Raw genomic sequence first — 13,960 nt, 5'->3', positions numbered from 1 at the left:
CAGGCTGGGGTCGTAACTGTGGAAGGGGTGGGAATTCATTTATTCACTCGGAAAATTTACTCGGCATATTTACTCGGCAAATATTTATGGCACTCCTACTATGTGCCATGTGCTGGGCTAGGAGTGGGGCACACAGGGGACTACAGCATACACCGGAAGCTCAGAAGATGACTTTATAACCATAATGTGGAAGGGAGAGGAAAGGAAAGGACACCTGTTTCAAGAACGGAGGGACAAAATAGGGGGTGGAGTGGGGAGCTGGGAAGGCTTTACTGAGAAAATGGCACTTGAGCTGAGACCTAAAGGATGGTGTGGTTTAGCGTGGAATGCAAAAGGAGAAACATTCTGAGCAGAGGGACTGGCATGTGCAAAGGGGTGGAGGCTGGGAGGAGCAGCTAGAGGGCCGGGTCATTGAAGGGGTTCCTGCATTGGATAAAACTTACACCAAGAGTTGCATCCATCTCAGGACGGGTCTCGTTTCCTACACACCCTGCAATGCACCACACAGCTGAGTCTCTGCCCAGGTGGGTCTTCTACTCTCATGCCTTCACCCCTTCCAGACCCCCCTGCAAAGCTCCAGTCCTTTTCCAGGATTCTGCTCAGAAACCACTTCCCCTCTTCTTGCCCCAGCTCTCTGCGCCATTACACAATCCCCTGCCATCATGACCCTCATCTGCATCACAATATTTATATATGCTATCTATATGACCCCAATTGAGTCAATTTCTCCAACAGAGAGTATCTGTGCTTTCCTGTGTAATCAAAGGAAATGTGTAATCTTCTGTGAGGGAGATGTGAGCATCCTCACCTTGCAAGTAAGAAAACAGAAAGTCAGAGGGAACAAGTTGTCCAAGGTCACACAGCCAGTGACAGAATTCCAGTCTACTTTCAACTCAAGCCAGTCTGCTTCCCGACCCTGTTCTTTCCATTGCCCAAGGTTGCACCCATGACTGTGTCATATGAACCAATGGGTCAAAGTTTGGGTCTTAATTCTCCTTAAAGGGCTTGAGCTTTTCCCACCCAGACAGAAGGACTCTGCAACCCCAATAGGGTGCCAGCCACCCCGAGATGCTACATACCAAGTAGCACAGAAGTAGGAAACTGAATGTTTAAACCAGTTCCAGAACTTCACAGAGAAACACACAGTCAACCTTTAATATGGAGAGAGGTGGGGGGGAGGGGGGTAGGACTTTCATTTTTTACTCTATATACTTCCATATTGTTTGAATTTTTCCAGTTAACACAAATTCATTTTATACTTTTTGAAATAATGATGGTTTAAAACAAACACCATAATTCTGTCAGAAGTAGTGACTCTAACATAAATTATGGAAGATTTTTCTTTCATGTGAAATAAATAGCAGATTTGAATTACAAAGAGACAGTACCTTTATAACAGAAACTATCAGCTGGTACTAGACCTTGCCATGGCATTTACTAATGAAGAGAAGGAAATTAACTGCTAGCACAATAGTATGGTTTGAGATAAAAGGCCAGTTGTCTATAATTTAGCAAACCAAAGCCGCTAATGAGAAGCTGCCCTCTGAAAACACGACACCCGCCTGGTGGGCTATAATATTATTAGGTTTGTTTAGATTTCTAAATTCTCCAGACTAGCCCATGTGTCTTTCGTAATACTGTACATAGGGAATTCTTGCCTCACTGGAAGATTTTCATTCCAACAACTGTGGAAGTCTGCCTCCAGCTGACCATCAACAAGACTGTCTTTGGAGCGCTGGACCTCCCCACCACCGATGGGGAACCACTGCACATCTGGATAATCACCCACTGAGATCCATGATCTTTCCTACTTACCTTCCTAGAGAGAATTATTAACTGCCCCCACTATTCTGAACAACAGGGATGACTTCTCAAACTTGTTCAGGCTAGAATTAGGTACACAGAGATGACAGAGATATGGATTGTCCCCCTACTGGGAAACATGGCGGCCACGGAGACTCATCTCAGAGACTCAAAATGTATCTTCACAACTCTATCACTGCCTTGAGAGTATGATTTGCCAAAACCAGAAGCTTCAGGAGAAAACCGCCTCCATTTTCCACCTTGGAATATTTCTTCTATAACATACAAAATGTCTGGAACCAAGATAGAATTCTATAGAGCAGGGATGGCAAATCTTTTCTGTAAAGGGCCAGATAGTATATATTTGAGGTTTTTCATGTCAAACAGTCTCTGTTATAACTATTCAAGTCTAAAATTTGTAGTGAAAAAAGCACCCAGATGCTAAGTAATCCAACGTACACGGCTATGTTCCAACAAAACTTTTATCTACAAAAACAGGCAGCAGTAGTTTGCAGACCCTACCTATGGAGAAATTAAGTATTGTGTTTTCAATTCTATACCTTACTGAAGCCCTCTCTTAGATAAACAGGAAAAAAAATTCACAATGTTAAGCGTGGTCTGTATACCCATGGGCAGTCTCTTCTCTGACAAGCAAACTACTGACCGAGAGTCTGTAGACCATATATGGGGCCGGAAAGAGAAGGGATTACGTACTTTTCCCCATGGTGAAATAAGCAACACAAGTATGGTTTACGTCATTCTCTAAAATGAAGATGGGGGTGGGGGGAGTGAGCTTTTAGTACCATAGTTTTGGGTTTTCTTACCATCTCTTGTCAAAGGCTGATTAACCCAACAAATTTGTTAATCATGAACTAGGTCAGAATTTATATCAAAGGCACAAGGACATTCTAAACAGAACAAAACTGGTTTTATCAAAGATCTACACAGAGTCATTGACTCACTGTAACAATATACAATTTCGTAAACCAAATAGGTATGTTTTTCCATATTTCCCACCCAGAAGCCAAGAGAAATCTCATGTGCTCCTAGCAGAAAGTACAGGTAGATTTTTAATTAACCTCATGGTGGGCAGGGCTCTTCTAACAGTAATGGGACAAGGGTATATTTTTTTATTAGGAAACAACTTTTATAGCTTTCTTTTCTTTTTCTTTTCTTTCTGTCTTACTATTTATTTATTTATTTATTTATTTATTTATTTATTTATTTTGTTATGTTAGAAGGAGTCGTCAACCCTCAAACAAAATACACTTAACCTCTTCTCCCTTCGGCAGGTGTGCTCAGGTTCCAAGAGCTGGGGCTTGAGCCTGGAGACAGGCCCACAAGCTGTGCATGGAGGAAGCAAACAAGTAACAAAGATACCACCTCACCTTTCTGTTAGGTCTCACCATTTCACCTTGAAACTGCTTCTTTTTTTTTTTTTTTTTAAAGAATGTGTGTGTGAGAGAGAGAAAGCAAGTGGGGGACAGGGGCAGAGAGACAGAGAGAATCTTAAGCAGGTTCCACACTCAGCACAGAACACAATGTGGGGCTTGATCTCATGATCTGGGATCATGACTTGAGCTGAAATCAAGAGTCAGACGCTCAACCAACTGAGCCTCCCAGGTGCCCCGACACTGCTTCTTCCAATGCATTTTCACCCAAGTCTTAGAGCCTTCACACCAACATATTACTTTTTAATGTTGAAGAGACCCCACTCCAGGACAAGAGGGCTTAACGAAAGGCGTAAGTCACCCAGTTCCTTTCCTGTTACGATTCTGCCTTCAGAGAGGGCTTTTAGAAGAAAGTCAGACAAAAGCCTTGGTATTGAAGGGGTGTGAGCACTGGAGGAGAGGGCCCATGTGAGGAGTTGGCTGAATAGCCTGTGTCAGTCTCAGCAGTAGCTAAAAAGGTGGGAAGAGGGGGGTGGTTGCTTTCAGGGGCACCCAGGACCTGTGTTGATTCGGGGTTCTAAAAAGCTTATTTCCTTACCTTTCGAGAGAACCTCCTCCCACCTACACCCAGTCCTGTGCCTATGGCCTCTGTAGTGTGCACAGAGGAGGGAGACGTGTTCTGTCTACACCTGTGTCTCAGCAGCTCAGCACCTAGCAGGGGAAAGGCTCACCATGCCAGAGAATTTATGCTGTGGCCACTGTGCTGCCCTGTGAGATGCCCTGGGGTGCTGAAGGCCCCATAGAGTCCTCTAAGATACCCAAAGGAACTGGTACTAATATTACTGTCAGTAAACACCCCTCCACCCTCATACACACATAAAAATAGGAAAAAATTTTTAGAAAACAGTGACAGACGTGGCCACATGAAAATTTAAACCTGCTGTAGTGTACATTTCAAAAGGAATATGAAGACAAATGTTAATATTTGTAATACATAACAAAGGATTAATATTTCTTAATTTATGAAAAGCTCTTGTAAATCCATACCAAAGAGCATTTTTGTAGAAACATGGGGTAAAGGTTACCAATAATCAATTCATAAAACGAAAACAATAAAGGTCAAACTCAACAACAGAAAACAAACACCCTGATTAAAAACTGGAAAAAAGACTTGAGTAGACATTTCTCCAAAGATGATATACAAATGGCCAAAAAACATATGAAAAGACAGTCAGTATCACTAGTCATTAGGGAAATGGAAATCAACACCACAGTGAGTTATCACCCCGTGTCCATTAGGAAGGCTAGTAACAAAAAAAAAACCAAAAAAACAAAAACAGAAAACAAGTATTGGTGAGGCTATGGAGGAATTGGAACCTGGGTGCTGGCGGGAATGTAAAACGGCGCTCCTGTAGAAACCAGTATGGAGGTTCCTCAAAAAATTAAAAATAGAACTACTCTAGAGTCCAGCAATTCTACTGCTGGGTACATATCCGAAAGAACTGAAAGTAGTATCTCAAAAAATTGCACACCCACCTTCTTAGAAGCTTGATTCCTACAGCCAAGAAGGGGAAGCCACCCAAATGTCCATCAACAAATGAATGAGCAAGATGTGGTATATATGTAGAAGGGGACATTATTCACCTTTTAAAAGGAAGGAAATTGTGACACATGCTACCGCATGGATGAGCCCTGAGGACACTATTCTAAATGAAGTGATCAGTCACATACACAGAACCAGGTACTTTATGATTCCACTTACCTACATGAGGTAAGTAAGGTTTCTTAACTAGCCAAATTCACAGAAACAGAAGGTGGGATGGTGGCTGCCGGGGGCTGAGGAAGGGGAAAATGGGAGAGTTCTTGTTTAATGGGTACAGGGTTTCAGTTGGGCCAGACGAAACAGACCCGGAGATGTTGTTACACAACAATGGGAATATACATAATACTACTGGACTGGACACTTGAATTGGACAAGATGGCCAATTTTACATGTTCTTACCACAATTAAAAAGTTTTAGGGGTGCCTGTGTGGCCCAGTTGCTTAAGCGTCTGACTCTTGATCTCAGCTCGGGTCATGATGTCGTGCTTCGTGGGATGGAGCCCTGCGCAGAAGCTGCTTGGGATTCTCTCTCCCTCTCTGTCTGCCCTTTCCTCACTCGTGCGTGTTCTCTCTCTCTCTCTCTCTCTCTCTCTCTCTCTCTCTCTCTCACAAAATAAATAAATGTTAAAAAAAAGTTTTAGGAAAAAGGTCAATGATTTATTTAAAATGTTTAACCTTGCTATAAACAGAAATGCAAATAAAAAATAAGGAACCATCTTTGTGTCTATTAAATTAGAATTTTTTTTAATGATAATATCTACACTGGCAAAGATCATGAGAAATGGGACTGATTGCTGCTGGCAGGAATGTGAGCTGTTTCAACATTCCTGAAAGACAAGTGGGCCATATGTTTCAAAAGAATTTTTAAATTGCTCGTGTTCTTTGACTCAATCATTCCACATCTGGGAACTCAACCTAAAAAAATCAATCAGACGTGTGCAAAAAAAAAAATTTTTATATGAAAGAACGTTCACAATGCAGTGTTTTTAAAAAGTGTATCAAATAAAATGGAAACGTAAATGTCCATCGGTAGATTAGACAGAATGAATTATGGCAGCGCTTCATAACACACCAACCAGCTTGGGCCACTACAAATTATGTTACAGAAGAATATTAAACGTAAGGACTGTTCAAGAAGTTCTGAATAGGGAACGGGTTGACACCAGGCAGGGAAAGATAAGGGACCTCCACGGAGGCAGACTGCATCAGAGAGCGGGAGGCTAAGGAGGCAGCAGGGGCGGCAGAGTTTGGGGAAGAAGAGGAAGAGATAAACGTGTTCTGGACCTGCCCGCACTAGGGGCCGTGCATGAAGTCTCACAAACTTTCTGATAGGGTCCCAATAAAAAGTCAGGGACAAAAATCCTCGGTGGCTACCCAGTTGGGACCCCTTCTCACTCTTGAGAGCTTTGTACTTCCCCTCAATAAACTCTATGGTTTTGCTCGCTCTCTGTTGTCCGCAAAGATTCCTTCTTCGACTCCGTGAGACAAGGACGAGTGTCTCTCCCACCCTTCTGTAACAGGATCGCCAAGTGAATTTTTTATGTATGTTTTTATTTCTTTACTTATTTATTTAAGAACCAGGGGCGCCTGGGTGGCTCAGTCGGTTGAGCATCCGACTTCAGCTGAGGTCAGCTCAGATCACGATCTCACAGTTTGTGAGTTCGAGCCCTGCGACGGGCTCTGTGCTGACAGTTGAGAGCCTAGAGCTGTTTCAGATTCTGCGTCTCCCTCTCTCTCTGCCCCTCCTCCGCTCGTGCTCTGTCTCTCTCTCTCTCTCTCTCTCTCTCTCTCAAAAATAAATTAAAAAAATAATAATATTAATTAAAAATAATTAAATTAGGGGTACCTGGGTGGCTCGGTCAGTTAAGCGTCCGACTTTGGCTCAGGTCATGATCTCACGGTCCGTGAGTTCGAGCCCCACGTCGGGCTCTGTGCTGACAGCTCAGAGCCTGGAGCCTGTTTCAGATTCTGTGTCTCCCTCTCTCTCTGCCCCTCCCCTGTACATGCTCTGTCTCTCTGTCTCAAAAATAAATAAATGTTAAAAAAATTTTTTTAAATAAAAAATAATTAAATTAAAAAAATAATAATAATATTTAAGAACCAGAGCCTACATACAAGGAGTTAACAGTGGTCATTTCTGAGTGGTGGGATTCTAATGGCTTTTTACTCTGTTCTTTTCTGTATTTTTCAGGAAGTTTACAATGCATTTGTTACTTCTGAAGTCTGAAAACACTGCGAAATTTTTTAAGTAAAACTTAATGTGCTCAATTACTTTATGTTACCATTTCCAAGAAAACAAACAGCTAAGTTAATTTCACTTTGTGTTTTACTTCCTCCTATGATGTTCAGCAATTTTTCTACATAAATCAAGAATTACTGACTTCTTACTTTCAGCTCATAAAGATAATGCCATCAGTGAGGTTGTTTTAAATTCAAAGTTTAACTTAGTGCCAGTTTTCCACATACCTATTTCTCAGTACCACCTATGTCCTTCACGATGCATTGGGCAGGTCTGGGGGTGAGGCCATACCCCCACCCCCCAAACCTCCCCTAGGGGGGAAGCTCTGGGCCAAGGTCCTGCTGAAGGGACAGCTCTACAGGTAGCCCTGTTTTGTATCACCTGAGGCGACCCTTCCTAGACACAGGTGATGGCATCAATGGTTAAGTATCAGACTCCAGAGAAGCCAATCCACAGGTTAGTCAGGTGCCCAAGACACAGCCTGGCAAGCAAACAAGGGCTGGGCACCTGCTCCTGCCCATATTTGGCCCAGGACTGGCAGTACTCTGGGACCCGAAGCTGGGAAATGATGAAAGAGAAACAGGAGGGATTACAACGTCGCAGCCAGAGGTCTGAGGGACCAGAGCTTGTACTGAAACAGAAGCCATGCTGAAGATAAAAGATCTCATGAGATATCAAAGAAACTGGTCACCAGAAAAGCTGAATTACGGCACTGGCTTCAGCTGCTGACATCCACACAGCTGCCTGGAGCCAGCATCCAGAGTGTCCAGTAGCTTAAGGGTCCCGCGTCTCCTGGGTACCCATGCACCCCTTTACTCAAGGTAGCCTGAGGGAGAGCCCAGCTTGGGCAATCCAAAAAGAAAAAGACAAACAAGCTGGCACCAAAACATGAAAAATGGACCGATGTGGGGCAGCTGTGCCCTTTCGAGGAGGACCAGCAGCGCGTGCAGAACCACCTGTAAAGCCAGCCCAAGTTCTTCCTCAGTCTGACCTTAGAACTTAAAAACACAAACCAAAATGGAAACACAAGCAGAAAGCTGAAATTCAGTGAAAGCTGGAAACACAGATAAAATTACTGCTTAAGTTTGCCACCATTTATCACAAAAGAAAAAATCAAAGAGAATACGGCATTTCTTTTTAAGGTGTATTAGCAGTCTAAAAAAATACTGGTGCACGGTACAAAAAAACAATGAAACCACTGATTTGGTAATCTCCACAACATATGGGTTCCTTTTATGGTCATGAAATGATGGTGGCCAAATATGGGGTCTAAAATCCAGGAAGAAGAAAAAACATATATCGAATTTTAACCTCAACTATTTTGGTGGCATTTAGGAAACGTGCTACCTTAGACTTAAGGTCTTACCTGGACACATAGCCATGTACACTGTGGGCCTAACTCTACCTCCCCTCATCTATACACTAAGGACAACACTGGGGAATAGCAACACATGACCAGAAGAAACGGAATTGAAGGAAAGAAGCCATAAAACACAGATGTAGGAGACAGACGGGGACACTAGAGCAGACAGGCAGGTAACACTAGATTTCCTAACTTGTGACATCCGCTCTCCCCAAAACAACCCTACCCTCCCAGATCAAACCCAAGAATGTTTTTCACATTTCCCAAATGGTCTCCTTCCTTTTTTTATGCTATTAAGGTTCTCTTAACTAGTGATGTGTCTGGGCTACTCCTTTTCCTCTTCTGGAAGAGCAGGTAAGTCTTGGGGTTGGGAGATGGGGTATTAGTAATCTAAACATTAGTGTGAATTTGTCCAATCAGACAGCATTCCTATTAACCAAAAGCTATCTACAGCTACTCACTCCCCTCCCCCACCCCCATCACCATGCAGAGTTTTGACGAAGAGGGAAAAGAGGGGAAACCATTGGTACTTGGGGGTGTGGAGTTCTTTGGAGGTTGATGCATCCCTCAGCGCCCTGCCACAGAATCGTGAAAGACTGAGACCACAGCCCCCTGAGGAACAGCAGAAAACACCCTGCTCTTCTTTCCTACCAACAATTAGAAGGCATTTTTTTCAACGTCACTTATTCTAGCCCCATCCCCTGATCAGGGGACTTTACAGAAGTACAACCACAACTTCCCATTAAAATACACCTTAAAAATGGCATCAAAAGAATAAAATATCTAGAATTAAATTTAACAAAAAAGTACAAAGCATATACTCTAAAAATTACCAGATATCATTTAAAGAAATTAAAGATCTAAATAAGTGGGGGAAAAAACCTGTTTATGGACAGGAAGACTTAACATTGTTATTGTTAGGACAGCAACTCTGCTCAAACTGATCTGTAGATTCAATGCAATCTTTATCGGAATCGCAGCTGACTTTGTGCAAATTACAAGCTGATTCTAAAACTCCTATCTAGTTGCAAGGAACCCAGTATAGACAAAACAACCCTGAAAAAGAAGAACATAGTAGCAAGACTCTCACTTCCTGATTTCAAAACTTACTACAAAGCAACAGTATGTAAGAGAGTGGCACAAAGATAAACAGATAAACAGAATAGAATTAACAGTCCAGAAATAAATCCATACTTTTATGGTTACCTGATTTTCAACAAGGCTGCCAAAACAATTCAATGGGGGAAGAAAACCAGTCTTTTCAACAAATGGTGCCAGGACAAGTGGATATCCACAAGCAAAATAAAGCTGGACCCATACTTCATACCAGCTAGAGAAATTACCTTGAAATGGATCAAAGACCTAAATGTAAGAGCAAAAATTATGAAACTCTTAGAAGAAAATACAGAGGTAAATCTTCATGACGTGGGATTTAGCAAAGGATTCTTAGATATATACCAAAAGCATGAGTAACAACAACATCAAAAAAAACAAAAAAAAAACAAAACCCAGATAAATTAGACTTCATGAAAATCAAAACTTTTATTCTTCAAAGGACACCATCAAGAAAGTGAAAAGACAATAAATGAAATGGGAGAAAGTATTTACAAATCATGTATCTGATAAGAAACTTGACCTAGAATATATAGAGTTCATACAATTCAGTAATAAAAAAAAACCTTAAGAATCTAATATATAACCTGGTGACTATAATACACTGTATTGTATAATTGAAATTTTCTAAAAGAGTAGAACTCTCACCAAAAAAGGGGAGGGATATCAATAGGTAGGGTGATGGATGTGTTAAGTAACTTGATGGGGGAATCCTTTCACAATGTATACATACCATCAAATCACATCGAACACTCTAAGTAACTTACAATTTTGTCAATTATGCTTTGGTAAAGCTGGAAAAATAATAAAAATAAAATATGTATGTTGTATTACATTACACATATAAATAGAATAATAAAAAGACCACTGACAACTTATAGAGATAACTGATAGCTGATAATTCAAAACCAGGCAAAGGATCCTCAACAGACATTCCTCCAAGGAAAACAGAGAAATGGCCAAAAGCATATGAAAAGATGCTCAATATCATTAGCCATCAGGGGAGAGCACATCAAAACCACAATGAGATATCACTGCACTCCACTAGGCTGGCTAGAATCACAAAGTCCGATAATAACAAATTTGGCTAAGGATATAGAGAAACTGGAACCCTCACACACCGCTGGTAGATTTGTAAAGTAGTACAGCCACCTCAGAAAACAATCTGGCAATTTTTCAAACCACCAAACACAGGCTCATCATTTGACCCAGCAAGTCTCCTAGGTGGATACCCAAAAGAAATGAAAATGTATGTCCACAGAGAAACTACTATATACATATCAGCATTATTCATAATAGCCAAAAGGTGGAAATAACCCAAACATCCAGCAATGGACAAATGGATAAACAAAATGTGGTATATCCATCCAATGGAATGTTATTTGACAATAAAAAGGAATGAAGTATTGATACACCTGCAACTTGGATGAAGCTTGAAAACATCAGGTTAGAAAAGGTCCACAAGAGTCCACCTGTTACAGAATTTCATTCATATGAAAGTGCCAAATAGGGAACTAAGGACAGAAAATAGATTACTGGTTGCTTAGGGCTCAGGTGGAGGGTGTGGAGAGTGAAAGGGTGGAGTGTAGGGGTTCAGGGAAGTGACAGCTAAAGAGCAATGAAACGAGGTGATAAAAACATCCTAAAATAGTTGTAAGTGTCTGTAAATAAACTGAAACCAGTGAATAGTACACTCAACTGGGTAAATTGTATAGTATGTGGATATTTCAAGAAAGCTATTTTTTAAGTGTTACCTGAAACTCTGAGTTTGACCCATTTTATTCATAGCCCCGGTGTCCCTCATCCTACAAAACACCATGTGTGCCAAACTGAAAGCCCTGTGGGCATCATCTACCCCTAGGGTTCTCTCACCCCGACTTGGCTCTGACCCCATCCTTGCTCTGCCATCCCGTCTTCCAACCCTTCCTCCCACTATGCCTCGGAACTTCATTCCTAGATCCAGCAAGTGCCCCACATTCACACCCACCTCAGCGGCACGATTCTGGCTGGGCCCTGGCCACTCTTCCCTTCCCTTGTGACCCTCCCAAGTCAGCACTCCCATTTCTAAGGACCAGGAGAAAACCAAATTCCCCAGGTCACTACAATCTCCAGACAATAACCTACCAACAAGTGCCTAGAACCTAGGAATGTGGCCAACTCCCTCCTCCTCACTTCCTGGAATGACTTCCTTCTCGCCAGTTTCCTACTTCTCCTTTCTACATTTTTAGGAACCTTCCCTGTGCTTTCCCATTTTTTCCTGATCCCTCCAAGGAGGACCTCATTCACGGTAATGACCTAAAACCTCTTGGTCTTGCCTTAGCCTATTGATTCCTGTGACCTAACCTCTTACCAACAATGTGTTTACCATGTGACCATATCACATCCTAACCAGGAACTTCTCTTTGAAATGTAAAACTAAAAGTCTCCTCTGATTACCCTTCTTTTCTCACTTCCTCATTCTCATCAAATTTGCTCTTCCATTTGAATGAAAACCACAAGAACTTTGATCCTACCCCTCCTATTCTCCCTCTGGACCTCACTTCCTCATATAGTCTCCCTCCAGTACCCCTCATTTCCTGTTCCACTGACACACTCTATATGTCAACCTCCAAACACGGATCAACTTAACCTCTGTCACCTCCATTTCACCTACCGCTGAAGAAAAATGCCATCGTTTCTATGACTGCCTCCATCACCAGGTTATGAGTTCCAACTTCAGTGGGCTCCTCCAGGGTTCAGGAATCTTCCACTCATGCCAGCAGCTTCAGACCTTCACCCCTCACCTCCAGCCACCTACCTCCTCCCAGTTTGCTACCCCACCCCATCATCTGATAACTCTTATTTCCCATTTCATCAAAACAGTAAGACCATCAGGTTTACATTCTTCATCCTGGTTCTCTGCCCCCTTGAAATCTACCCACATACTCACCCACTTCCCTCAGTCTCAGAGAAAAAGGGTCACATTTCCCCCTGTCTTCGTGATCTTATTTCTCCTACCTCCTCCAAGACGTCGGTTCAAGTACCCCTCAGCGTTACTAACTCCAACTGCTTCCTTCTCCAACAAACGAGCTCAAGCTCCTCTTATCCCAGTGTAGATGGGCAACACTGGCTAATTCATTCAACCTATTAAGGACCAGGCACTGCTGCAGATGTCAGAGATAGGACAACGAGCAAGACACCAGGTCCCTCATTTCGCTTACATCATAGTGGGAAGGGACGGAAAGACGACATGTAAACAAACAGACAAGGTAATGAACAAGCTTAATGAAGAAAACAACAGGATGATGTAATCGAGCATGATGCCGGGTACTTGGTGGGGACTACTTCACATTCGGGTGATTTGGAAAGGCTTCTCTGAGGAAGTGACGTCTGAACTGAAACCTGAAAGGCCAAGAGGGAGCCAGTGACAAGGTGGTCTTGGGAAACAGCACTCCCTGGTGAGGCTCCCATGGGGGAATGGGCCTTCTTCTCCCCAGTTCTGCACTGATACCTCCCGGGCTGGCCTTGAAGTACACAAGGGACAGTATGTTCCTGGTGGGGACATGAAAAGGTTCCCTGGTGAGGCACCACACACAGCTTCTCAGCAGAAGCCACGTACTCACTGTCACCCTCCACTTTAATCAGGACAGTTCCCAAATGGGCCACTGGCAGCCCTCTTTCCTTCCACTCTCTACTCATTCTGTTTTGGCTAACACTCCCTTATCACATGCGAAGGAGTCCAGAATCAGAACTGCCTTTGAGGACAGCCTGGCCACCTCCTAGTGGACATCTCCATCCAGACATCTGTAGGCACCTCTAACTTACTGTGTCTAATCCAAGCTGGCTGTCACATGTCACCTTTTCCCTGCACTTCTGGGGCCTAGCCTATTCTACCACCTCCTGTGCTGCCCATTTTAATAATGAATCACATCAACATCCACACAGTGACTCAAATGGGAGTCCCAGAAACTGTCCTTGATTCCTTCCTTTCCCTTACTTTCCAAATCCAACTGGTAAGCAAGCCCTCTCTCTCTGAATACCTCCTACGTCCATTCCCTTCTCCTGGCCTCCAGGGTCAATGGACTAGCTCAGGATCTTGTCATTTCTCTACTGAACCCTAGCTGAAATACTGGAGATTCCCAGGGCCCAACACCCTTAGCAGATGCTCAGTAAATGATTTTTGAATAAACAAAAGAGAGGGAGCATGCATGAGTGAACAGAATGATTGAGTGATCAAATCAATGAATAAATAAAAGAATAAATGCATGCCGTGTACAAAGAAAGCTAAGAAATATAAAGTCTAAAGGAGGAGTTAAATAATGTCAAAGGAGTCAAAGGAGTTAAATAATGATCTACGGTGGCAGGGTTTAGATTCATACATAGCAGGGTTTCGATTCAAACTGAGGTCTGCAGGCCCCAAATCCCATCATGGCTAATGGTCACAGGCTTACACGACAGGCTGGACCTCA

General features: G+C 42.7%; 1 protein-coding gene across 5 annotated transcripts in view; it reads right to left on the bottom strand.

Moving 5' to 3' along the window:
- Positions 1–13,960, bottom strand: part of SNX10 (sorting nexin 10) — a 74,103-nt gene that overhangs the window by 33,015 nt on the left and 27,128 nt on the right. Inside the window, exon 1 of one of the 5 annotated variants that reach the window (XM_019443656.2) lies at positions 12,510–12,628. The exons of the other annotated variants lie outside the window; for them this stretch is intronic. The gene's annotated coding sequence lies outside the window, so the exon portion shown is untranslated. Of the gene's footprint in view, positions 1–12,509; positions 12,629–13,960 lie in introns of those variants that run through there. 5 annotated transcript variants of the gene reach the window in all.

This window comes from Panthera pardus, unplaced genomic scaffold (assembly GCF_024362965.1).
Source record: "Panthera pardus isolate Hobbes unplaced genomic scaffold, ASM2436296v1 HiC_scaffold_8, whole genome shotgun sequence".
NCBI classification, from domain to species: domain Eukaryota; kingdom Metazoa; phylum Chordata; class Mammalia; order Carnivora; family Felidae; genus Panthera; species Panthera pardus.
This window is presented reverse-complemented; position numbering and strand designations above follow the sequence as displayed.